Source organism: Scyliorhinus torazame, unplaced genomic scaffold, assembly GCF_047496885.1.
Source record: "Scyliorhinus torazame isolate Kashiwa2021f unplaced genomic scaffold, sScyTor2.1 scaffold_416, whole genome shotgun sequence".
NCBI classification, from domain to species: domain Eukaryota; kingdom Metazoa; phylum Chordata; class Chondrichthyes; order Carcharhiniformes; family Scyliorhinidae; genus Scyliorhinus; species Scyliorhinus torazame.
In genome coordinates, this window is record NW_027308143.1 from 141,954 (window position 1) to 168,629 (window position 26,676).

The 26,676-nt window shown below is 53.3% G+C and overlaps 1 protein-coding gene across 1 annotated transcript in view; it reads right to left on the bottom strand.

Annotated features, from left to right (window-relative positions):
• The window catches only part of LOC140406281 (vigilin-like), a gene marked incomplete at its 3' end in the record, with an annotated part of 171,074 nt that overhangs the window by 135,080 nt on the left and 9,318 nt on the right, over positions 1 to 26,676 (bottom strand).

Here is a 26,676-nt window from a genome sequence, read left to right on the forward strand (position 1 = left end):
GGATATTAAAGTGTGATGGGAGTGACGGGGGGAGTGGGATTAGGCAGGTGGGATATTAAACTGTGCTGGGAGTGAGGGGTAGAGTGGGATTAGACAGGTGGGATATTAAAGTGTGCTGGGAGTGAGAAGGAAGTGGGATTAGACAGATGGGATAATAAAGTGTGCTGGGAGTGAGGGGGGAGTGGGATTAGGCAGGTGGGATATTAAAGTGTGCTGGGAGTGAAGGGGGAGTGGGATTAGACAGGTGGGATTTGAAAGTGTGCTGGGAGTGAGGGGGGAGTGGGATTAGACAGCTGGGATATTAAAGTGTGCTGCGAGTGAGGGAGGAGTGGGATTAGACAGGTGGGATATTAAAGTATGCTGGGAGTGAGGGTGGAGTGGGATTAGAAAGGTGGGATATAAAAGTGTGCGTGAGTGAGGGGGAGTCGGATTAGGCAGTTGGGATATTAAAGTCTGCTGGGAGTGAAGGGGGAGTGGGATTAGGCACGTGGGATAATAAAGTGTGATGGAAGTGACGGGGGGGGGGGTGGGGAGTTGAATTAGGCAGGTGGGATAGTAAAGTGTGCTGGGAGTGAGGGGGGAGTGGGATTAGGCAGGTGGGATATTAAAGTGTGCTGCGAGTGAGGGGGGAGTGAGATTAGACAGGTGGGATATTAAAGTGTGTGGGAGTGAGGGGGGGGGGGGGGAGTGGGATTAGGCAGGTGGTATAGTAAAGTGTGCTGGGAGTGAATGGGAGTGGGATTAGGCAGGTGGGGGGTTAAAATGTGCTGGGAGTGAGGGGGAGCGGTGATTAGGCAGGTGGGATATTAAAGTGTGCTGGGAGTGAGGGGTAGAGTGGGATTAGACAGGTGGGATATTAAAGTGTGCTGGGAGTGAGGGCGGAGTGGGATTAGACAGGTGGGATATTATAGTGTGCTGGGAGTGAGGGGGGAGTGGGATTAGACAGGTGGGATAGTAAAGTGTGCTGAGAGTGACGGGAGAGGGGGGGGTGTTGGATTAGGCAGGTGGGATAGTAAAGTGTGTGGGAGTGAGGGGGGAGTGGGATTAGGCAGGTGGGATAGTAAAGTGTGCTGAGAGTGACGGGAGAGGGGGGGGTGTTGGATTAGGCAGGTGGGATAGTAAAGAGTGCTGGGAGTGAGCGGGGAGTGGGATTAGGCAGGTGGAATATTAAAGTGTGCTGGGAGTGAGTGGGAGAGTGGGATTACACAGGTGGGATATTAAAGAGTGCTGGGAGTGAGGGGAGAGTGGGATTTGGCAGGAGGAATATTAAAGTGTGCTGGGAGTGAGTGGGAGAGTGGGATTAGGCAGGTGGGATAATGAAGTGTGCTGGGAGTGAGGGGGAAGTGGGATTAGGCAGGTGGGATATTAAAGTGTGCTGGGAGTGACGGGGGGAGTGGGATTAGGCAGGTGGGATATTAAACTGTGCTGGGAGTGAGGGGTAGGGTGGGATTAGACAGGCGGGACATTAAAGTGTGCTGGGAGTGAGAAGGAAGTGGGATTAGACAGGTGGGATAAGAAAGTGTGCTGGGAGTGAGGGGGGAGTGGGATTAGGCAGGTGGGATATTAAAGTGTGCTGGGAGTGAGGGGGAGAGTGGGATTAGGTAGGTGGGATATTGAAGTGTGCTGGGAGTGAGGGGGGAGCGGGATTAGACAGGTGGGTTTTTGAAGTGTGCTGGGAGTGAGGGGGGAGTGGGATTAGGCAGGTGGGATATTAAAGTATGCTGTGAGTGAGCGGGAGAGTGGGATTTGGCAGGTGGGATATTAAAGTGTGCTGGGAGCGAGGGGGAGAGGGATTAGGCAGGTGGGATATTAATGTGTGCTGGGAGTGAGTGGGAGAGTGGGATTAGACAGGTGGGATTTTAAAGTGTGCTGGGAGTGAGGGGGGAGTGGGAGTAGACAGGTGGGATCTTAAAGTGTGCTGGGAGTGAGGGGGGAGTGGGATTAGGCAGGTGGGATATTAAAGTGTGCTGGGAGTGAGGGGGGAGTGGGATTAGACAGGTGGGATATTAATGTGTGCTGGGAGTGAGGGGAGAGTGGGATTAGGCAGGTGGGATATTAAAGTGTGCTGTGAGTGGGATTAGACAGGTGGGATAATAAAGGAAGCTGGGAGTGACGGGGGAGTGGGATTAGGCAGGTGGGATATTAAAGTGTGGGGGGAGTGACGCGGGTAGTGGGATTAGGCAGGTGGAATATTAAAGTGTGCTGGGAGTGAGGGGGTAGTGGGATTAGGCAGGTGGGATATTAAAGTGTGCTGGGAGTGGTATTAGGCAGGTGGGATATTAAACTGTGCTGGGAGTGAGGGGGAAGTGGGATTAGGCAGGTGGGATATTAAAGTGTGCTGGGAGTGAGGGGGAAGTGGAATTAGGCAGGTGGGATATTAAAGTGTGCTGGGAGTGACGGGGGAGTGGGATTAGGCAGGTGGAATATTAAACTGTGCTGGGAGTGAGGGGTAAAGTGGGATTAGACAGGTGGGATATTAAAGTGTGCTGGAGTGAGAAGGAAGTGGGATTAGACAGGTGGGATAATAAAGTGTGCTGGGAGTGAGGGGGAGTGGGATTAGACAGGTGGGATATTAAAGTGTACTGGGAGTGAGGGGGAGAGTGGGATTAGGTAGGTGGGATATTGAAGTGTGCTGGGAGTGAGGGGGAGCGGGATTATCAGGTGGGTTATTGAATTGTGCTGGGAGCGAGGGGGGATAGGGATTAGGCAGGTGGGATATTAAAGTGTGCTGGGAGTGAGTGGGAGAGTGGGATTAGACAGGTGGGATTTTAAAGTGTGCTGGGAGTGAGGGGGGAGTGGGAGTAGACAGGTGGGATATTAAAGTGTGCTGGGAGTGAGGGGGGAGTGGGATTAGGCAGGTGGGATATTAAAGTGTGCTGGGAGTGAGGGGGAGTGGAATTAGACAGGTGGGATATTAATGTGTGCTGGGAGTGAGGGAAGAGTGGGATTAGGCAGGTGGGATATTAAAGTGTGCTGTGAGTGGGATTAGACAGGTGGGATAATAAAGTGTGCTGGGAGTGACGGGGGGTGGGATTAGGCAGGTGGTATATTAAAGTGTGGTGGGAGTGACGCGGGGAGTGGGATTAGGCAGGTGGAATACTAAAGTGTGCTGGGAGTGAGGGGGTAGTGGGATTAGGCAGGTGGGAAATTAAAGTGTGCTGGGAGTGGTATGAGGCAGGTGGGATATTAAACTGTGCTGGGAGTGAGGGGTAGAGTGGGATTAGACAGGTGGGATATTAAAGTGTGCTGAGAGCGACGGGAGGGGGGTGGGGGTGTTGGATTAGGCAGGTGGGATATTAAAGAGTGCTGCGAGTGAGGGGGGAGTGGGATTAGGCAGGTGGGATAATAAAGTGTGCTGGGAGTGAGGGGGAAGTGGGATTAGGCAGGTGGGATATTAAAGTGTGCTAGGAGTGACGGGGGGAGTGGGATTAGGCAGGTGGGATATTACAGTGAGCTGGGAGTGAGGGGGAGAGTGGGATTAGGCAGGTGGGATATTAAAGTGTGCTGGGAGTGAGGGGGGAGTGGGATTAGACAGGTGGGATTTTAAAGTGTGCTGGGAGTGAGGGGGGAGTGGGATTAGACAGGTGGGATATTAAAGTGTGCTGGGAGTGAGGGGGAGAGTGGGATTAGACAGGTGGGATATTAAAGTATGCTGGGAGTGAGGCGGGAGTGGGATTAGAAAGGTGGGATATTAAAGTTTGCAGGAGTGAGGGGGAGTGGGATTAGGCAGGTGGGATAATAAAGTGTGCTGGGAGTGACGGGGGGGGCGGGGGGAAGTTGAATTAGGCAGGTGGGATATTAAAGTGTGCTGGGAGTGAGGGGGGAGTGGGATTAGGCAGGTGGGATATTAATGTGTGCTGGGAGCGACGGGGCGGGGGGGGGGGGGTGAGTGGGATTAGGCAGGTGGGATATTAAAGAGTGCTGGGAGTGAGGGGAGAGTGGGATTTGCCAGGAGGGATATTGAAGTGTGCTGGGGATGAGGGGGGAGTGGGATTAGACAGGTGGGATATTAATGTGTGCTGGGAGTGAGGGGGAGTAGGATTAGGCAGGTGGGATATTAAAGTGTGATGGGAGTGAGGGGGGAGTGGGATTCGATAGGTGGGATATTGAAGTGTGCTGGGAGTGAGGGGAGAGTGGGATTAGACAGGTGGGATATTAAAGTGTGCTGGGAGTGAGGGGGGAGTGGGATTAGGCGTGTGGGATATTAAAGTGTGCTGGGAGTGAGGGGGGAGTGGGATTAGGCGGGTGGGATATTGAAGTGTGCTGGGAGTAGGGGGGAGTGGGATTAGACAGGTGGGATATTGAAGTGTGCTGGGAGTGAGGGGGTAGTGGAATTAGGCAGGTGGGAAATTAAAGTGTGCTGGGAGTGGTATGAGGCAGGTGGGATATTAAACTGTGCTGGGAGTGAGGGGTAGAGTGGGATTAGACAGGTGGGATATTAAAGTGTGCTGGAGTGTGAAGGAAGTGGGATTAGACAGGTGGGATAATAAAGTGTGCTGGGAGTGAGGGGGGAGTGGGATTAGGCAGGTGGGATTTTAAAGTGTGCTGGGAGTGAGTGGGAGAGTGGGATTAGACAGGTGGGATAGTAAAGTGTGCGGAGAGCGACGGGAGGGGGGTGGGGGTGTTGGATTAGGCAGGTGGGATATTAAAGAGTGCTGCGAGTGAGGGGGGAGTGGGATTAGGCAGGTGGAATATTAAAGTGTGCTGGGAGTGAGTGAGAGAGTGGGATTAGACAGGTGGGATATTAAAGTGTGCTGGGAGTGAGTGGGAGAGTGGGATTAGACAGGTGGGATATTAAAGTGTGCTGGGAGTGACGGGGGAGTGGGATTAGGCAGGTGGGATATTAAAGTGTGGTGGGAGTGACGGGGGGGAATGGAATTCGGCAGGTGGAATATTCAAGTGTGCTGGGAGTGAGGGGGTAGTGGGATTAGGCAGGTGGGATATTAAAGTGTGCTGGGAGTGGTATTAGGCAGGTGGGATATTAAACTGTGCTGGGAGTGAGGGGGAGAGTGGGATTAGACAGGTGGGATATTAAAGTGTATAGGGAGTAAGGGGGGAGTGGGATTAGGCAGGTGGGATATTACAGTGAGCTGGGAGTGAGGGGGAGAGTGGGATTAGGCAGGTGGGATATTAAAGTGTGCTGGGAGTGAGGGTGGAGTGGGATTAGACAGGTGGGATTTTAAAGTGTGCTGGGAGTGAGGGGGGAGTGGGATTAGACAGGTGGGATATTAAAGTGTGCTGGGAGTGAGGGGGAGAGTGGGATTAGACAGGTGGGATATTAAAGTATGCTGGGAGTGAGGCGGGAGTGGGATTAGAAAGGTGGGATATTAAAGTTTGCAGGAGTGAGTGGGAGTGGGATTAGGCAGTTGGGATATTAAAGTGTGCTGGGAGTGAAGGGGGAGTGGGATTAGGCAAGTGGGATAATAAAGTGTGCTGGGAGTGACGGGGGGGGGCGGAGGGAAGTTGAATTAGGCAGGTGGGATATTAAAGTATGCTGGAAGTGAGGGGGGAGTGGGATTAGAAAGGTGGGATATTAAAGTGTGCGGGAGTGAGGGGGAGTGGGATTAGGCAGTTGGGATATTAAAGTGTGCTGGGAGTGAAGGGGGAGTGGGATTAGGCAGGTGGGATAATAAAGTGTGCTGGGAGTGACGGGGGGGGCGGGGGGAAGTTGAATTAAGCAGGTGGGATATTAAAGTGTGCTGGGAGTGAGGGGGGAGTGGGATTAGGCAGGTGGGATATTAAAGTGTGCTGGGAGTGACGGGGCGGGGGGGGGGGGGATGAGTGGGATTAGGCAGGTGGGATATTAAATAGTACTGGGAGTGAGGGGAGTGTGGGATTTGCCAGGAGGGATATTAAAGTGTGCTGGGAATGAGGGGGAAGTGGGATTAGGCAGGTTGGATAATAAAGTGTGCTGGGAGTGAGGGGGGAGTGGGATGAGACAGGTGGGATATTAAAGTGTGCTGGGAGTGAGGGGGGAGTGGGATTAGACAGATGGGATATTAAAGTGTGTGGGAGTGAGGGGGGGAGTGGGAATAGGCAGGAGGGATAGTAAAGTGTGCTGGGAGTGAAGGGGGAGTGGGATTAGGCAGGTGGGGGATTAAAATGTGCTGGGAGTGAGGGGGAGCAAGGATTAGGCAGGTGGGATATTAAAGTGTGCTGGGAGTGAGGGGGAGAGTGGGATTAGACAGGTGGAATATTAAAGTGTGCTGGGAGTGAGGGGGAGAGTGGGTTTAGACAGGTGGGATATTAAAGTGTGCTGGGAGTGAGGGGGGAGTGGGATTAGACAGGTGGGATATTAAAGTGTGCTGGGAGTCAGGGGGGAGTAGGATTAGACAGGTGGGATATTAAAGTGTGTGGGATTGACGGGGGAGTGGGATTAGGCAGGTGGGATATTAAAGTGTGGTGGGAGTGACGGGGGGAATGGAATTAGGCAGGTGGAATATTCAAGTGTGCTGGGAGTGAGGGGGTAGTGGGATTAGGCAGGTGGGATATTAAAGTATGCTGGGAGTGGTATTAGGCAGGTGGGATATTAAAGTGTGCTGGGAGTGAGGGGGAGAGGGATTAGGCAGGTGGGATATCAAAGTGAGCTGGGAGTGAGGGGGAGAGTGGGATTAGGCAGGTGGGATATTAAAGTGTGCTGGGAGTGAGGGGGGAGTGGGATTAGACAGGTGGGATTTTAAAGTGTGCTGAGAGTGAGGGGGGGGGAGTGTGATTAGACAGGTGGGATGTTAAAGTGTGCTGGGAGTGAGGGGGGAGTGGGATTAGACAGGTGGGATATTAAAGTATGCTGGAAGTGAGGGGGGAGTGGGATTAGACAGGTGGAATCTTAAAGTGTGCTGGGAGTGAGGGGGAGAGTGGGTTTAGACAGGTGGGATATTAAAGTGTGCTGGGAGTGAGGGGGGAGTGGGATTAGACAGGTGGGATATTAAAGTGTGCTGGGAGTCAGGGGGGAGTGGGATTAGACAGGTGGGATATTAAAGTGTGTGGGAGTGAGGGGGGGGTGTGATTAGGCAGGTGGGATAGTAAAGTGTGCTGGGAGTGAAGGGGGAGTGGGATTAGGCAGGTGGGATTTTAAAGTGTGCTGAGAGTGACGGGAGGGGGGGGGGTGTTGGATTCGACAGGTGGGATATTAAAGTGTGCTGGGAGTGGTATTAGGCAGGTGGGATAATAAAGTGTGCTGGGAGTGACGGGGGAGTGGGATTAGGCAGGTGGGATAGTAAAGTGTGCTGAGAGTGACGGGAGGGGGGGGGGGTGTTGGATAAGGCAGGTGGGATATTAAAGAGTGCTGGGAGTCAGGGGGGAGTGGGATTAGGCAGGTGGAATATTAAAGTGTGCTGGGAGTGAGTGGGAGAGTGGGATTAGACAGGTAGGATATTAATGTGTGCTGGGAGTGAGGGGAGAGTGGGATTAGGCAGGTGGGGTATTAAAGAGTGCTGGGAGTGAGGGGAGAGTGGGATTTGGCAGGAGGAATATTAAAGTGTGCTGGGAGTGAGTGGGAGAGTGGGATTAGGCAGGTAGGATAATAAAGTGTGCTGGGAGTGAGGGGGAAGTGGGATTAGGCAGGTGGGATATTAAAGTGTGATGGGAGTGACGGGGGGAGTGGGATTAGGCAGGTGGGATATTAAACTGTGCTGGGAGTGAGGGGTAGAGTGGGATTAGACAGGTGGGATATTAAAGTGTGCTGGGAGTGAGAAGGACGTGGGATTAGACAGATGGGATAATAAAGTGTGCTGGGAGTGAGGGGGGAGTGGGATTAGGCAGGTGGGATATTAAAGTGTGCTGGGAGTGAAGGGGGAGTGGGATTAGACAGGTGGGATTTGAAAGTGTGCTGGGAGTGAGGGGGGAGTGGGATTAGACAGCTGGGATATTAAAGTGTGCTGCGAGTGAGGGAGGAGTGGGATTAGACAGGTGGGCTATTAAAGTATGCTGGGAGTGAGGGTGGAGTGGGATTAGAAAGGTGGGATATTAAAGTGTGCGTGAGTGAGGGGGAGTCGGATTAGGCAGTTGGGATATTAAAGTCTGCTGGGAGTGAAGGGGGAGTGGGATTAGGCACGTGGGATAATAAAGTGTGATGGAAGTGACGGGGGGGGGGGGTGGGGAGTTGAATTAGGCAGGTGGGATAGTAAAGTGTGCTGGGAGTGAGGGGGGAGTGGGATTAGGCAGGTGGGATATTAAAGTGTGCTGCGAGTGAGGGGGGAGTGAGATTAGACAGGTGGGATATTAAAGTGTGTGGGAGTGAGGGGGGGGGGGGGGGGAGTGGGATTAGGCAGGTGGTATAGTAAAGTGTGCTGGGAGTGAATGGGAGTGGGATTAGGCAGGTGGGGGGTTAAAATGTGCTGGGAGTGAGGGGGAGCGGTGATTAGGCAGGTGGGATATTAAAGTGTGCTGGGAGTGAGGGGTAGAGTGGGATTAGACAGGTGGGATATTAAAGTGTGCTGGGAGTGAGGGCGGAGTGGGATTAGACAGGTGGGATATTATAGTGTGCTGGGAGTGAGGGGGGAGTGGGATTAGACAGGTGGGATAGTAAAGTGTGCTGAGAGTGACGGGAGAGGGGGGGGGGGTGTTGGATTAGGCAGGTGGGATAGTAAAGTGTGTGGGAGTGAGGGGGGAGTGGGATTAGGCAGGTGGGATAGTAAAGTGTGCTGAGAGTGACGGGAGAGGGGGGGGGTGTTGGATTAGGCAGGTGGGATAGTAAAGAGTGCTGGGAGTGAGCTGGGAGTGGGATTAGGCAGGTGGAATATTAAAGTGTGCTGGGAGTGAGTGGGAGAGTGGGATTACACAGGTGGGATATTAAAGAGTGCTGGGAGTGAGGGGAGAGTGGGATTTGGCAGGAGGAATATTAAAGTGTGCTGGGAGTGAGTGGGAGAGTGGGATTAGGCAGGTGGGATAATGAAGTGTGCTGGGAGTGAGGGGGAAGTGGGATTAGGCAGGTGGGATATTAAAGTGTGCTGGGAGTGACGGGGGGAGTGGGATTAGGCAGGTGGGATATTAAACTGTGCTGGGAGTGAGGGGTAGGGTGGGATTAGACAGGCGGGACATTAAAGTGTGCTGGGAGTGAGAAGGAAGTGGGATTAGACAGGTGGGATAAGAAAGTGTGCTGGGAGTGAGGGGGGAGTGGGATTAGGCAGGTGGGATATTAAAGTGTGCTGGGAGTGAGGGGGAGAGTGGGATTAGGTAGGTGGGATATTGAAGTGTGCTGGGAGTGAGGGGGGAGCGGGATTAGACAGGTGGGTTTTTGAAGTGTGCTGGGAGTGAGGGGGGAGTGGGATTAGGCAGGTGGGATATTAAAGTATGCTGTGAGTGAGCGGGAGAGTGGGATTTGGCAGGTGGGATATTAAAGTGTGCTGGGAGCGAGGGGGAGAGGGATTAGGCAGGTGGGATATTAATGTGTGCTGGGAGTGAGTGGGAGAGTGGGATTAGGCAGGTGGGATTTTAAAGTGTGCTGGGAGTGAGGGGGGAGTGGGAGTAGACAGGTGGGATCTTAAAGTGTGCTGGGAGTGAGGGGGGAGTGGGATTAGGCAGGTGGGATATTAAAGTGTGCTGGGAGTGAGGGGGGAGTGGGATTAGACAGGTGGGATATTAATGTGTGCTGGGAGTGAGGGGAGAGTGGGATTAGGCAGGTGGGATATTAAAGTGTGCTGTGAGTGGGATTAGACAGGTGGGATAATAAAGGAAGCTGGGAGTGACGGGGGAGTGGAATTAGGCAGGTGGGATATTAAAGTGTGGGGGGAGTGACGCGGGTAGTGGGATTAGGCAGGTGGAATATTAAAGTGTGCTGGGAGTGAGGGGGTAGTGGGATTAGGCAGGTGGGATATTAAAGTGTGCTGGGAGTGGTATTAGGCAGGTGGGATATTAAACTGTGCTGGGAGTGAGGGGGAAGTGGGATTAGGCAGGTGGGATATTAAAGTGTGCTGGGAGTGAGGTGGAAGTGGAATTAGGCAGGTGGGATATTAAAGTGTGCTGGGAGTGACGGGGGAGTGGGATTAGGCAGGTGGAATATTAAACTGTGCTGGGAGTGAGGGGTAAAGTGGGATTAGACAGGTGGGATATTAAAGTGTGCTGGAGTGAGAAGGAAGTGGGATTAGACAGGTGGGATAATAAAGTGTGCTGGGAGTGAGGGGGAGTGGGATTAGACAGGTGGGATATTAAAGTGTGCTGGGAGTGAGGGGGAGAGTGGGATTAGGTAGGTGGGATATTGAAGTGTGCTGGGAGTGAGGGGGAGCGGGATTATCAGGTGGGTTATTGAATTGTGCTGGGAGCGAGGGGGGATAGGGATTAGGCAGGTGGGATATTAAAGTGTGCTGGGAGTGAGTGGGAGAGTGGGATTAGACAGGTGGGATTTTAAAGTGTGCTGGGAGTGAGGGGGGAGTGGGAGTAGACAGGTGGGATATTAAAGTGTGCTGGGAGTGAGGGGGGAGTGGGATTAGGCAGGTGGGATATTAAAGTGTGCTGGGAGTGAGGGGGAGTGGAATTAGACAGGTGGGATATTAATGTGTGCTGGGAGTGAGGGGAGAGTGGGATTAGGCAGGTGGGATATTAAAGTGTGCTGTGAGTGGGATTAGACAGGTGGGATAATAAAGTGTGCTGGGAGTGACGGGGGGTGGGATTAGGCAGGTGGTATATTAAAGTGTGGTGGGAGTGACGCGGGGAGTGGGATTAGGCAGGTGGAATACTAAAGTGTGCTGGGAGTGAGGGGGTAGTGGGATTAGGCAGGTGGGAAATTAAAGTGTGCTGGGAGTGGTATGAGGCAGGTGGGATATTAAACTGTGCTGGGAGTGAGGGGTAGAGTGGGATTAGACAGGTGGGATATTAAAGTGTGCTGAGAGCGACGGGAGGGGGGTGGGGGTGTTGGATTAGGCAGGTGGGATATTAAAGAGTGCTGCGAGTGAGGGGGGAGTGGGATTAGGCAGGTGGGATAATAAAGTGTGCTAGGAGTGACGGGGGGAGTGGGATTAGGCAGGTGGGATATTACAGTGAGCTGGGAGTGAGGGGGAGAGTGGGATTAGGCAGGTGGGATATTAAAGTGTGCTGGGAGTGAGGGGGGAGTGGGATTAGACAGGTGGGATTTTAAAGTGTGCTGGGAGTGAGGGGGGAGTGGGATTAGACAGGTGGGATATTAAAGTGTGCTGGGAGTGAGGGGGAGAGTGGGATTAGACAGGTGGGATATTAAAGTATGCTGGGAGTGAGGCGGGAGTGGGATTAGAAAGGTGGGATATTAAAGTTTGCAGGAGTGAGTGGGAGTGGGATTAGGCAGGTGGGATAATAAAGTGTGCTGGGAGTGACGGGGGGGGGCGGGGGGAAGTTGAATTAGGCAGGTGGGATATTAAAGTGTGCTGGGAGTGAGGGGGGAGTGGGATTAGGCAGGTGGGATATTAATGTGTGCTGGGAGTGACGGGGCGGGGGGGGGGGGGGTGAGTGGGATTAGGCAGGTGGGATATTAAAGAGTGCTGGGAGTGAGGGGAGAGTGGGATTTGCCAGGAGGGATATTGAAGTGTGCTGGGGATGAGGGGGGAGTGGGATTAGACAGGTGGGATATTAATGTGTGCTGGGAGTGAGGGGGAGTAGGATTAGGCAGGTGGGATATTAAAGTGTGATGGGAGTGAGGGGGGAGTCGGATTCGATAGGTGGGATATTGAAGTGTGCTGGGAGTGAGGGGAGAGTGGGATTAGACAGGTGGGATATTAAAGTGTGCTGGGAGTGAGGGGGGAGTGGGATTAGGCGTGTGGGATATTAAAGTGTGCTGGGAGTGAGGGGGGAGTGGGATTAGGCGGGTGGGATATTGAAGTGTGCTGGGAGTAGGGGGGAGTGGGATTAGACAGGTGGGATATTGAAGTGTGCTGGGAGTGAGGGGGTAGTGGGATTAGGCAGGTGGGAAATTAAAGTGTGCTGGGAGTGGTATGAGGCAGGTGGGATATTAAACTGTGCTGGGAGTGAGGGGTAGAGTGGGATTAGACAGGTGGGATATTAAAGTGTGCTGGAGTGTGAAGGAAGTGGGATTAGACAGGTGGGATAATAAAGTGTGCTGGGAGTGAGGGGGGAGTGGGATTAGGCAGGTGGGATTTTAAAGTGTGCTGGGAGTGAGTGGGAGAGTGGGATTAGACAGGTGGGATAGTAAAGTGTGCTGAGAGCGACGGGAGGGGGGTGGGGGTGTTGGATTAGGCAGGTGGGATATTAAAGAGTGCTGCGAGTGAGGGGGGAGTGGGATTAGGCAGGTGGAATATTAAAGTGTGCTGGGAGTGAGTGAGAGAGTGGGATTAGACAGGTGGGATATTAAAGTGTGCTGGGAGTGAGTGGGAGAGTGGGATTAGACAGGTGGGATATTAAAGTGTGCTGGGAGTGACGGGGGAGTGGGATTAGGCAGGTGGGATATTAAAGTGTGGTGGGAGTGACGGGGGGGAATGGAATTCGGCAGGTGGAATATTCAAGTGTGCTGGGAGTGAGGGGGTAGTGGGATTAGGCAGGTGGGATATTAAAGTGTGCTGGGAGTGGTATTAGGCAGGTGGGATATTAAACTGTGCTGGGAGTGAGGGGGAGAGTGGGATTAGACAGGTGGGATATTAAAGTGTATAGGGAGTAAGGGGGGAGTGGGATTAGGCAGGTGGGATATTACAGTGAGCTGGGAGTGAGGGGGAGAGTGGGATTAGGCAGGTGGGATATTAAAGTGTGCTGGGAGTGAGGGTGGAGTGGGATTAGACAGGTGGGATTTTAAAGTGTGCTGGGAGTGAGGGGGGAGTGGGATTAGACAGGTGGGATATTAAAGTGTGCTGGGAGTGAGGGGGAGAGTGGGATTAGACAGGTGGGATATTAAAGTATGCTGGGAGTGAGGCGGGAGTGGGATTAGAAAGGTGGGATATTAAAGTTTGCAGGAGTGAGTGGGAGTGGGATTAGGCAGTTGGGATATTAAAGTGTGCTGGGAGTGAAGGGGGAGTGGGATTAGGCAAGTGGGATAATAAAGTGTGCTGGGAGTGACGGGGGGGGGGGGGCGGAGGGAAGTTGAATTAGGCAGGTGGGATATTAAAGTGTGCTGGGAGTGAGGGGGGAGTGGGATTAGGCAGGTGGGATATTAAAGTGTGCTGGGAGTGACGGGGCGGGGGGGGGGGTGAGTGGGATTAGGCAGGTGGGATATTAAAGAGTGCTGGGAGTGAGGGGAGAGTGGGATTTGCCAGGAGGGATATTGAAGTGTGCTGGGGATGAGGGGGGAGTGGGATTAGACAGGTGGGATATTAATGTGTGCTGGGAGTGAGGGGGGAGTAGGATTAGGCAGGTGGGATATTAAAGTGTGATGGGAGTGAGGGGGGAGTGGGATTCGATAGGTGGGATATTGATGTGTGCTGGGAGTGAGGGGAGAGTGGGATTAGACAGGTGGGATATTAAAGTGTGCTGGGAGTGAGGGGGGAGTGGGATTAGGCGGGTGGGATATTAAAGTGTGCTGGGAGTGAGGGGGGAGTGGGATTAGGCGGGTGGGATATTGAAGTGTGCTGGGAGTGAGGGGGGAGTGGGATTAGACAGGTGGGATATTGAAGTGTGCTGGGAGTGAGGGGGAGAGTGGGATTAGACAGGTGGGATATTAAAGTGTGCTGTGAGTGAGGGGGGAGTGGGATTAGGCAGGTGGGATATTAAAGTGTGCTGGGAGTGAGGGGGTGGGATTAGACTGGTGGGATATTGAATTGTGCTGGAAGTGAGGTGTGAGTGGGATTAGGCAGGTGGGATATTAATGTGTGCTGCGAGTGAGATGGAGAGTGGGATTAGACAGGTGGGATATTAAAGTGTGCTGGAAGTGAGGGGGGTGGGATTAGGCAGTTGGGATACTAAAGTGTGCTGGGAGTGAGGGGGGAGTGGGATTAGGCAGGTGGGATATTAATGTGTGCTGGGAGTGAGGGGGTAGTGGGATTAGGCAGGTGGGATATTAAAGTGTGCTGGGAGTGAGGGGTAGTGGGATTAGACAAATGGGATATTAAAGTGTGCTGGGAGTGAGGGGGGAGTGGGATTAGGCAGGTGGAATATTAAAGTGTGCTGGGAGTGGGATTAGGCAGGTGGGATATTAAAGTGTGCTGGGAGTGGGGGGGGCGAAGAGTGGGATCAAGCAGGTGGGATAGTAAAGTGTGCTGGGAATGAGGGGGGAGTGGGATTAGACAGGTGGGATTTTAAAGAGTGCTGGGAGTGAGGGGGGAGTGGGATTAGACAGGTGGGATATTAAAGTGTGCTGGAGTGAGAAGGAAGTGGGATTAGACAGGTGGGATAATAAAGTGTGCTGGGAGTGAGGGGGGAGTGGGATTAGGCAGGTGGGATTTTAAAGTGTGCTGGGAGTGAGTGGGAGAGTGGGATTAGACAGGTGGGATAGTAAAGTGTGCTGATAGCGACGGGAGGGGGGAGGGGGTGTTGGATTAGGCAGGTGGGATATTAAAGAGTGCTGCGAGTGAGGGGGGAGTGGGATTAGGCAGGTGGAATATTAAAGTGTGCTGGGAGTGAGTGAGAGAGTGGGATTAGACAGGTGGGATATTAAAGTGTGCTGGGAGTGAGTGGGAGAGTGGGATTAGACAGGTGGGATATTAAAGTGTGCTGGGAGTGACGGGGGAGTGGGATTAGGCAGGTGGGATATTAAAGTGTGGTGGGAGTGACGGGGGGGAATGGAATTCGGCAGGTGGAATATTCAAGTGTGCTGGGAGTGAGGGGGTAGTGGGATTAGGCAGGTGGGATATTAAAGTGTGCTGGGAGTGGTATTAGGCAGGTGGGATATTAAACTGTGCTGGGAGTGAGGGGGAGAGTGGGATTAGACAGGTGGGATATTAAAGTGTATAGGGAGTAAGGGGGGAGTGGGATTAGGCAGGTGGGATATTACAGTGAGCTGGGAGTGAGGGGGAGAGTGGGATTAGGCAGGTGGGATATTAAAGTGTGCTGGGAGTGAGGGTGGAGTGGGATTAGACAGGTGGGATTTTAAAGTGTGCTGGGAGTGAGGGGGGAGTGGGATTAGACAGGTGGGATATTAAAGTGTGCTGGGAGTGAGGGGGAGAGTGGGATTAGACAGGTGGGATATTAAAGTATGCTGGGAGTGAGGCGGGAGTGGGATTAGAAAGGTGGGATATTAAAGTTTGCAGGAGTGAGTGGGAGTGGGATTAGGCAGTTGGGATACTAAAGTGTGCTGGGAGTGAAGGGGGAGTGGGATTAGGCAGGTGGGATAATAAAGTGTGCTGGGAGTGACGGGGGGGGGGGGCGGAGGGAAGTTGAATTAGGCAGGTGGGATATTAAAGTGTGCTGGGAGTGAGGGGGGAGTGGGATTAGGCAGGTGGGATATTAAAGTGTGCTGGGAGTGACGGGGCGGGGGGGGGGGGTGAGTGGGATTAGGCAGGTGGGATATTAAAGAGTGCTGGGAGTGAGGGGAGAGTGGGATTTGCCAGGAGGGATATTGAAGTGTGCTGGGGATGAGGGGGGAGTGGGATTAGACAGGTGGGATATTAATGTGTGCTGGGAGTGAGGGGGGAGTAGGATTAGGCAGGTGGGATATTAAAGTGTGATGGGAGTGAGGGGGGAGTGGGATTCGATAGGTGGGATATTGAAGTGTGCTGGGATTGAGGGGAGAGTGGGATTAGACAGGTGGGATATTAAAGTGTGCTGGGAGTGAGGGGGGAGTGGGATTAGACAGGTGGGATATTGAAGTGTGCTGGGAGTGAGGGGGGAGTGGGATTAGGCAGGTGGGATATTAAAGTGTGCTGGGAGTGAGGGGGAGAGTGGGATTAGACAGGCGGGATATTAAAGTGTGCTGGGAGTGAGGGGGGAGTGGGATTCGACAGATGGGATATTAAAGTGTGCTGGGAGTGAGGGGGAGAGTGGGATTAGACAGGCGGGATATTAAAGTGTGCTGGGAGTGAGGGGGGAGTGGGATTCGACAGATGGGATATTAAAGTGTGCTGGGAGTGAGGGGGGAGTGGGATTAGACAGGTGGGATTTTAAAGTGTGCTGGCAGTGAAGGGGGAGTGGGATTAGACAGGTGGGATATTAAAGTGTGCGGGTGTGAGGGGGAGTGGGATTAGGCAGTTGGGATAATAAAGTGTGCTGGCAGTGACGGGGGGAGGGAGTTGAATTAGGCAGGTGGGATATTAAAGTGTGCTGGGAGTAAGGGGGGAGTGGGATTAAGCAGGTGGGATATTAAAGTGTGCTGGAAGGGACGGGGCGGGGGGGGGGGGGTAGTGGGATTAGGCAGGTGGGATATTAAAGAGTGCTGGGAGTGAGGGGAGAGTGGGATTTGGCAGGAGGGATATTAAAGTGTGCTGGGAGTGAGTGGGAGAGTGGGATTAGACAGGTGGGATTTTACAGTGTTCTGGCAGTGAGGGGGGAGTGGGATTAGGCAGGTGGGATATTAAAGTGTGCTGGGAGTGAGGGGGGAGAGTGGGATTAGACAGGTAGGATATTAAAGTGTGCTGGGAGTGAGGGGGGAGTGGGATTAGACAGGTGGGATATTAAAGTGTGCTGGGAGTGAGGGGGATGTGGGATTAGGCAGGTGGGATATTAAAGTGAGCTGGGAGTGAGGGGGAGAGTGGGATTAGACAGGTGGGATATTAAAGTGTGCTGGGAGTGAGGGGGAGAGTGGGATTAGACAGGCAGGATACTAATGTGAGCTGGGAATGAGGGGGAGAGTGGGATTAGACAGGTGGGATTTTAAAAAGTGTGCTGGGAGTGAGGGGGGAGTGGGATTAGGCAGGTGGGATACTAAAGTGTGCTGGGAATGAGGGGGAGCAGGATTAGACATGTGGGATATTAATGTGTGCTGGGAGTGAGGGGTGAGTGGGATTAGGCAGGTGGGATATTAAAGTGTGCTGGGAGTGAGGGGGGAGTGGGATTAGACAGGTGGGATATTAAAGTGTGCTGGGAGTGAGGGGGAGAGTGGGCTTAGACAGGTGGGAAATTAAAGTGTGCTGTGAGTGAGGGGGGAGTGGGATTAGACAGATGGGATATTATAGTGTGCTGGGAGTGAGGGGGGAGTGGGAATAGGCAGGTGGGATATTAAAGTGTGCTGGGAGTGAGGGGGGAGTAGGATTAGGCACGTGGGATATTAAAGTGTGCTGGGAGTGAGTGGGAGAGTGGGATTTGAAAGTGTGCTTGGAGTGTGTGGGGAGTGGGATTAGACAGGTGGGATACTGAAGTGTGCTTGGAATGAGGGGGAGAGTGCGATTAGACAGGTGGGATATTAAAGTGTGCTGGGAGTGAGGGGGAGAGTGGGATTAGACAGTAGGGATATTGATGTGTGCTGGGAGTGAGGGGGAGAGTGGGATTAGACAGGTGGGATATTTAACTGTGCTGGGGGTGAAGGGGAGAGTGGGATTAGACAGGTGGGATATTGAAGTGTGCTGGAAGTGAGGGGGAGAGTGGGATTAGGCAGGTGGGATATTAAAGTGTATTGGGAGCGAGGGGGGAGTGGGATTAGGCAGGTGGGATATTGAAGTTTGCGGGGAGTGAGGGGGGAAGCGAGATTAGACAGGTGGGATATTGAAGTGTGCTGGGAGTGAGGGGAGAGTGGGATTAGACAGGTGGGATATTAAAGTGTGCTGGGAGTGAGGGGTAGTGGGATTAGGCGGGTGGGATATTGAAGTGTGCTGGGAGTGAGGGGTGTGTGGGATTAGACAGGTGGGATATTGAATTATGCTGGGAGTGAGGGGGAGAGTGGGATTAGACAGGTGGGATATTAAAGTGTGCTGGGAGTGAGGGGGGAGTGGGATTAGGCAGGTGGGATTTTAAAGTGCGCTGGGAGTGAGGGGGGAGTGGGATTAGACAGTTGGGATATTAAAGTGTGCTGGGAGTGAGGGGGGAGTGGGATTAGGCAGGTGGGATATTAAAGTGTGCTGGGAGTGAGGGGGGAGTGGGATTAGACTGGTGGGATATGTGTGCTGGGAGTGAGGGGGGAGTGGGATTAGGCAGGTGGGATATTAAAGTGTGCTGGGAGTGAGGGGGAGAGTGGGATTAGACAGGTGGGATATTAAAGTGTGCTGGGAGTGAGGGGGGAGTGGGATTAGACAGATGGGATATTAAAGTGTGCTGGGAGTGGGATTAGGCAGGTGGGATATTACAGTGTGCTGGGAGTGGGAGTAGGCAGGTGGGATATTAAAGTGTGCTGGGAGTGTGGGGGGGGGAGAGTGGGATTAAACAGGTGGGATAGTAAAGTGTGCTGGGAGTGAGGGGGGAGTGGGATTAGGCAGGTGGGATGTTAAGGTGTGGTGGGAGTGAGGGGGGAGTGGGGTTAAGCAGGTGGGATAATAAAGAGTGCTGGGAGTGAGGGGGGAGTGGGATTAGGCAGGTGGGATATTAAAGTGTGCTGGGAGTGAGGTGGGAGTGGGATAGAGCAGGAGTGATATTAAAGTGTGCTGGGAGTGAGGTGGGAGTGGGATAGAGCAGGAGGGATATTAAAGTGTGCTGGGAGTGAGGGGGAGTGGGATTAGACAGGTGGGATATTAAAGTGTGCTGGGAGTGAGGGGGGCGTGGGATTAGGCAGGTGGGATATTAAAGTGTGCTGGGAGTGAGTGGGAGAGTGCGATGAGACAAGTGGGATTTTAAAGTGTGCTGGAAGCGCGTGTGGAGTGGGATTAGACAGGTGGGATATTGAAGTGTGCTGGGAGTGAGGGGGAGAGTGGGATTAGACAGGTGGGATATTAAAGTTTGCTGGGAGTGAGGGGGAGAGTGGGATTAGGCAGGTGGGATATTCAAGTGTGCTGGGAGTGAGGGGGGAGTGGGATTACGCAGGTGGGATATTGAAGTGTGCTGGGAGTAAGAGGGGAGTGGGATTAGACAGGTGGGATATTGAAGTGTGCTGGGAGTGAGGGGAGAGTGGGATTAGACAGGTGGGATATTAAAGTGTGCTGGGAGTGAGGGGGGAGTGGGATTAGGCAGGTGGGATATTAAAGTGTGCTGGGAGTGAGGGGAGAGTGGGATTAGACAGGTGGGATATTAAAGTGTGCTGGGAGTGAGGGGGGAGTGGGATTAGGCAGGTGGGATATTAAAGTGTGCTGGGAGTGAGGGGGTGGGATTAGACTGGCGGGATATTGAATGGTGCTGGAAGTGAGGTGGGAGTGGGATTAAGCAGGTGGGATATTAAAGTGTGCTGGGAGTAAGATGGAGAGTGGCATTAGACAGGTGGGATATTGAAGTGTGCTGGGAGTAAGAGGGGAGTGGGATTAGACAGGTGGGATATTGAAGTGTGCTGGGAGTGAGGGGAGAGTGGGATTAGACAGGTGGGATATTAAAGTGTGCTGGGAGTGAGGGGGGAGTGGGATTAGGCAGGTGGGATATTAAAGTGTGCTGGGAGTGAGGGGAGAGTGGGATTAGACAGGTGGGATATTAAAGTGTGCTGGGAGTGAGGGGGGAGTGGGATTAGGCAGGTGGGATATTAAAGTGTGTGGGAGTGAGGGGGGAGTGGGATTAGACTGGTGGGATATTAAAGTGTGCTGGGAGTGAGGGGGTGGGATTAGACTGGCGGGATATTGAATGGTGCTGGAAGTGAGGTGGGAGTGGGATTAAGCAGGTGGGATATTAAAGTGTGCTGGGAGTAAGATGGAGAGTGGCATTAGACAGGTGGGATATTAAAGTGTGCTGGGAGTGAGGGGGGAGTGGGATTAGGGAGGTGGGATATTAAAGTGTGATGGGAGTGAGGGGGTAGTGGGATTAGGCAGGTGGGATATTAAAGTGTGCTGGGAGTGAGGGGGGAGTGGGATTAGGCAGGTGGGATATTAAAGTGTGCTGGGAGTGGTGGGGTTAGTGGAATTAGGCAAGCGGGATATTGAAGTGTGCTGGGAGTGAGGGGGAGAGTGGGATTAGACAGGTGGGATAGTAAAGTGTGCTGGGAGTGAGGGGGGAGTGGGATTAGGCAGGTGGGATATTAAAGTGTGCTGGGAGCGAGGGGGGAGTGGGATTAGGCAGGTGGCATATTAAAGTGTGCTGGGAGTGGGATTAGGCAGGTGGGATATTAAAGTGTGCTGGGAGTGGGGGGGGAAGAGTGGGATCAAGCAGGTGGGATAGTAAAGTGTGATGGGAGTGAGGAGGGAGTGGGATTAGGCAGGTGGGATTTTAAAGTGTGCTGGGAGTGATGGGGGAGTGGGGTTAGGCTGGTGGGATAATAAAGAGTGCTGGGAGTGAGGGGGAGTGGGATTAGGCAGGTGGGATAATAAAGAGTGCTGGGAGTGAGGGGTGGGTGGCATTAGACAGGTGGGATATTAAAGTGTGCTGGGAGTGAGAGGGGAGTGGGATTAGGCAGGTGGGATATTAAAGTGTGCTGAGAGTGAGGGGGGAGTGGGATTAGACAGGTGGGTTATTAATGTGTGCTGGAAGTGAGGGGGGAGTGGGATTAGGCAGGTGGGATATTAAAGTGTGCTGGGAGTGAGGGGGGAGTGGGATTAGACAGGTGGGATATTGAAGTGTGCTGGGAGTGAGGGGGGATTGGGATTAGACAGGTGGGATATTGAAGTGTGCTGGGAGTGAGGGGAGAGTGGGATTAGACAGGTCGGATATTAAAGTGTGCTGGGAGTGAGGGGGGAGTGGGATTAGGCGAGTGGGATATTGAAGTGTGCTGGGAGTGAGGGGAGCGGGGATTAGACAGGTGGGATATTAAAGTGTGCTGGGAGTGAGGGGGGGAGTGGGATTAGACAGCTGGGATATTAAAGTGTGCTGGGAGTGAGGGGGGAGTGGGATTAGGCAGTTGGGATATTGAAGTGTGCTGGGAGTGGGGGGGGGGAGAGTGGGATTAGGCAGGTGGGATATTAAAGTGTGCTGGGAGTGGGGGGGGGAGAGTGGGATTAGGCACGTGGGATATTAAAGTGTGCTGGGAGTGAGGGGGGAGTGGGATTAGGCGGGTGGGATATTGAAGTGTGCTGGGAGTGAGGGGGGAGTGGGATTAGACAGGTGGGATATTGAAGTGTGCTGGGAGTGAGGGGGAGAGTGGGATTAGATAGGTGGGATATTAAAGTGTGCTGGGAGTGAGGGGAGAGTGGGATTAGGCAGGTGGGATTTTAAAGTGTGCTGGGAGTGGGATTAGACAGGTGGGATTTTAAAGTGTGCTGGGAGTGAGAGGGGAGTGGGATCAGGCAGGTGGGATATTAAAGTGTGCTGGGAGTGAGGGGGAGTGGGATTAGACGGATGGGATATTAAAGTGTGCTGGGAGTGGGATTAGGCAGGTGGGATATTAAAGTGTGCTGGGAGTGTGGGGGGGAGAGTGGGATTAAGCAGGTGGGATAGTAAAGTGTGCTGGGAGTGAGGGGGGAGTGGGATTAGGCAGGTGGGATTTTAAGGTGTGCTGGGAGTGAGGGGGGAGTGGGGTTAGCCAGGTGGGATAATAAAGAGTGCTGGGAGTGAGGGGGGAGTGGGATTAGGCAGGAGGATTTTAAAGTGTGCTGGGAGTGAGGGGGGAGTGGGATAGGGCAGGAGGGATATTAAAGTGTGCTGGGAGTGAGGGGGAGTGGGATTAGACAGGTGGGATATTAAAGTGTGCTGGGAGTGAGGGGAGAGTGGGATTAGACAGGTGGGATATTAAAGTGTGCTGGGAGTGAGGGGGGAGTGGGATTAGGCAGGTGGGATATTAAAGTGTGCTGGGAGTGAGGGGAGAGTGGGATTAGACAGGTGGGATATTAAAGTGTGCTGGGAGTGAGGGGGGAGTGGGATTAGGCAGGTGGGATATTAAAGTGTGCTGGGAGTGAGGGGGTGGGATTAGACTGGCGGGATATTGAATGGTGCTGGAAGTGAGGTGGGAGTGGGATTAAGCAGGTGGGATATTAAAGTGTGCTGGGAGTAAGATGGAGAGTGGCATTAGACAGGTGGGATATTAAAGTGTGCTGGGAGTGAGGGGGGAGTGGGATTAGGGAGGTGGGATATTAAAGTGTGATGGGAGTGAAGGGGTAGTGGGATTAGGCAGGTGGGATATTAAAGTGTGCTGGGAGTGGTGGGGTTAGTGGAATTAGGCAGGCGGGATATTGAAGTGTGCTGGGAGTGAGGGGGGAGTGGGATTAGGCAGGTGGGATATTAAAGTGTGCTGGGAGTGGGGGGGGAGAGTGGGATCAAGCAGGTGGGATAGTAAAGTGTGATGGGAGTGAGGAGGGAGTGGGATTAGGCAGGTGGGATTTTAAAGTGTGCTGGGAGTGAGGGGGGAGTGGGATTAGGCAGGTGGCATATTAAAGTGTGCTGGGAGTGGGATTAGGCAGGTGGGATATTAAAGTGTGCTGGGAGTGGGGGGGGAGAGTAGGATCAAGCAGGTGGGATAGTAAAGTGTGATGGGAGTGAGGAGGGAGTGGGATTAGGCAGGTGGGATTTTAAAGTGTGCTGGGAGTGATGGGGGAGTGGGGTTAGGCAGGTGGGATAATAAAGAGTGCTGGGAGTGAGGGGGGAGTGGGATTAGGCAGGTGGGATAATAAAGAGTGCTGGGAGTGAGGGGTGGGTGGCATTAGACAGGTGGGATATTAAAGTGTGCTGGGAGTGAGAGGGGAGTGGGATTAGGCAGGTGGGATATTAAAGTGTGCTGAGAGTGAGGGGGGAGTGGGATTAGACAGGTGGGTTATTAATGTGTGCTGGAAGTGAGGGGGGAGTGGGATTAGGCAGGTGGGATATTAAAGTGTGCTGGGAGTGAGGGGGGAGTGGGATTAGACAGGTGGGATATTGAAGTGTGCTGGGAGTGAGGGGGGAGTGGGATTAGACAGGTGGGATATTGAAGTGTGCTGGGAGTGAGGGGAGAGTGGGATTAGACAGGTCGGATATTAAAGTGTGCTGGGAGTGAGGGGGGAGTGGGATTAGGCGAGTGGGATATTGAAGTGTGCTGGGAGTGAGGGGAGCGGGGATTAGACAGGTGGGATATTAAAGTGTGCTGGGAGTGAGGGGGGGAGTGGGATTAGACAGCTGGGGTATTAAAGTGTGCTGGGAGTGAGGGGGGAGTGGGATTAGGCAGTTGGGATATTGAAGTGTGCTGGGAGTGGGGGGGGGGGAAGAGTGGGATTAGGCAGGTGGGATATTAAAGTGTGCTGGGAGTGGGGGGGGGAGAGTGGGATTAGGCACGTGGGATATTAAAGTGTGCTGGGAGTGAGGGGGGAGTGGGATTAGGCGGGTGGGATATTGAAGTGTGCTGGGAGTGAGGGGGGAGTGGGATTAGACAGGTGGGATATTGAAGTGTGCTGGGAGTGAGGGGGAGAGTGGGATTAGATAGGTGGGATATTAAAGTGTGCTGGGAGTGAGGGGGGAGTGGGATTAGGCAGGTGGGATTTTAAAGTGTGCTGGGAGTGGGATTAGACAGGTGGGATTTTAAAGTGTGCTGGGAGTGAGAGGGGAGTGGGATTAGGCAGGTGGGATATTAAAGTGTGCTGGGAGTGAGGGGGAGTGGGATTAGACGGATGGGATATTAAAGTGTGCTGGGAGTGGGATTAGGCAGGTGGGATATTAAAGTGTGCTGGGAGTGTGGGGGGGAGAGTGGGATTAAGCAGGTGGGATAGTAAAGTGTGCTGGGAGTGAGGGGGTAGTGGGATTAGGCAGGTGGGATTTTAAGGTGTGCTGGGAGTGAGGGGGGAGTGGGGTTAGCCAGGCGGGATAATAAAGAGTGCTGGGAGTGAGGGGGGAGTGGGATTAGGCAGGAGGATTTTAAAGTGTGCTGGGAGTGAGGGGGGAGTGGGATCGGGCAGGAGGGATATTAAAGTGTGCTGGGAGTGAGGGGGAGTGGGATTAGACAGGTGGGATATTAAAGTGTGCTGGGACTGAGGGGGGAGTGGGATTAGGCAGGTGGGATATTAAAGTGTGCTGGGAGTGAGTGGGAGAGTGGGATTAGACAAGTGGGATATTAATGTGTGCTGGGAGTGAGGGGTGAGTGGGATTAGGCAGGTGGGATATTCAAGTGTGCTGGGAGTGAGGGGGGAGTGGGATTAGACAGGTGGGATATTAAAGTGTGCTGGGAGTGAGGGGGAGAGTGGGATTAGACAGGTGGGATATTAAAGCGTGCTGTGAGTGAGGGGGGAGTGGGATTAGACAGATGGGATATTAAAGTGTGCTGGGAGTGAGGGGGGAGTGATATTAGGCAGGTGGGATATTAAAGTGTGCTGGGAGTGGGATTAGGCAGGTGGGATTTTAAAGTGTGCTGGGAGTGAGGGGGAGTGGGTATAGGCAGGTGGGATAATAAAGTGTGCTGGGAGTGAGGGGGGAGAGGAATTAGGCAGGTGGGATTTTAAAGTGTGCTGGGAGTGAGGGGGGAGTAGGATTAGGCACGTGGGATATTAAAGTGTGCTGGGAGTGAGTGGGAGAGTGGGATTTGAAAGTGTGCTGGGAGTGTGTGGGGAGTGGGATTAGACAGGTGGGATACTGAAGTGTGCTTGGAATGAAGGGGAGAGTGCGATTAGACAGGTGGGATATTAAAGTGTGCTGGGAGTGAGGGGGAGAGTGGAATTAGGCAGGTGGGATATTAAAGTGTGCTGGGAGTGAGGGGGAGAGTGGGATTAGACAGTTGGGATATTGATGTGTGCTGGGAGTGAGGGGGAGAGTGGGATTAGACAGGTGGGATATTAAACTGTGCTGGGAGTGAAGGGGAGAGTGGGATTAGACAGGTGGGATATTGAAGTGTGCTGGAAGTGAGGGGGAGAGTGGGATTAGGCAGGTGGAATATTAAAGTGTATTGGGAGTGAGGGGGGAGTGGGATTAGGCAGGTGGGATATTGAAGTTTGCGGGGAGTGAGGGGGGAGCGAGATTAGACAGGTGGGATATTGAAGTGTGCTGGGAGTGAGGGGAGAGTGGGATTAGACAGGTGGGATATTAAAGTGTGCTGGGAGTGAGGGGTAGTGGGATTAGGCGGGTGGGATATTGAAGTGTGCTGGGAGTGAGGGGTGAGTGGGATTAGACAGGTGGGATATTGAATTATGCTGGGAGTGAGGGGGAGAGTGGGATTAGACAGGTGGGATATTAAAGTGTGCTGGGAGTGAGGGGGGAGTGGGATTAGGCAGGTGGGATTTTAAAGTGCGCTGGGAGTGAGGGGGGAGTGGGATTAGACAGGTGGGATTTTAAAGTGTGCTGAGAGTGAGGGGGGAGTGGGATTAGACAGGTGGGATATTAAAGTGTGCTGGGAGTGAGGGGGGGAGTGGGATTAGGCAGGTGGGATATTAAAGTGTGCTGGGAGTGAGGGGGGAGTGGGATTAGACTGGTGGGATGTGTGTGCTGGGAGTGAGGGGGGGAGTGGGATTAGGCAGGTGGGATATTAAAGTGTGCTGGGAGTGAGGGGGAGAGTGGGATTAGACAGGTGGGATATTAAAGTGTGCTGGGAGTGAGGGGGGAGTGGGATTAGACAGATGGGATATTAAAGTGTGCTGGGAGTGGGATTAGGCAGGTGGGATATTAAAGTGTGCTGGGAGTGGGATTAGGCAGGTGGGATATTAAAGTGTGCTGGGAGTGGGGGGGGGGGGAAGAGTGGGATTAAACGGGTGGGATAGTAAAGTGTGCTGGGAGTGAGGGGGGAGTGGGATTAGGCAGGTGGGATGTTAAGGTGTGCTGGGAGTGAGGGGGGAGTGGGGTTAAGCAGGTGGGATAATAAAGAGTGCTGGGAGTGAGGGGGGAGTGGGATTAGGCAGGTGGGATATTAAAGTGTGCTGGGAGTGAGGTGGGAGTGGGATAGAGCAGGAGTGATATTAAAGTGTGCTGGGAGTGAGGTGGGAGTGGGATAGAGCAGGAGGGATATTAAAGTGTGCTGGGAGTGAGGGGGAGTGGGATTAGACAGGTGGGATATTAAAGTGTGCTGGGAGTGAGGGGGGCGTGGGATTAGGCAGGTGGGATATTAAAGTGTGCTGGGAGTGAGTGGGAGAGTGCGATGAGACAAGTGTGATTTTAAAGTGTGCTGGAAGTGCCTGTGGAGTGGGATTAGACAGGTGGGATATTAAAGTGTGCTGGGAGTGAGGGGGGAGTGGGATTAGACAGGTGGGATATTGAAGTGTGCTGGGAGTGAGGGGGGATTGGGATTAGACAGGTGGGATATTGAAGTGTGCTGGGAGTGAGGGGAGAGTGGGATTAGACAGGTCGGATATTAAAGTGTGCTGGGAGTGAGGGGGGAGTGGGATTAGGCGAGTGGGATATTGAAGTGTGCTGGGAGTGAGGGGAGCGGGGATTAGACAGGTGGGATATTAAAGTGTGCTGGGAGTGAGGGGGGGAGTGGGATTAGACAGCTGGGATATTAAAGTGTGCTGGGAGTGAGGGGGGAGTGGGATTAGGCAGTTGGGATATTGAAGTGTGCTGGGAGTGGGGGGGGGGAGAGTGGGATTAGGCAGGTGGGATATTAAAGTGTGCTGGGAGTGGGGGGGGGGGGGGAGAGTGGGATTAGGCACGTGGGATATTAAAGTGTGCTGGGAGTGAGGGGGGAGTGGGATTAGGCGGGTGGGATATTGAAGTGTGCTGGGAGTGAGGGGGGAGTGGGATTAGACAGGTGGGATATTGAAGTGTGCTGGGAGTGAGGGGGAGAGTGGGATTAGATAGGTGGGATATTAAAGTGTGCTGGGAGTGAGGGGAGAGTGGGATTAGGCAGGTGGGATTTTAAAGTGTGCTGGGAGTGGGATTAGACAGGTGGGATTTTAAAGTGTGCTGGGAGTGAGAGGGGAGTGCGATCAGGCAGGTGGGATATTAAAGTGTGCTGGGAGTGAGGGGGAGTGGGATTAGACGGATGGGATATTAAAGTGTGCTGGGAGTGGGATTAAGCAG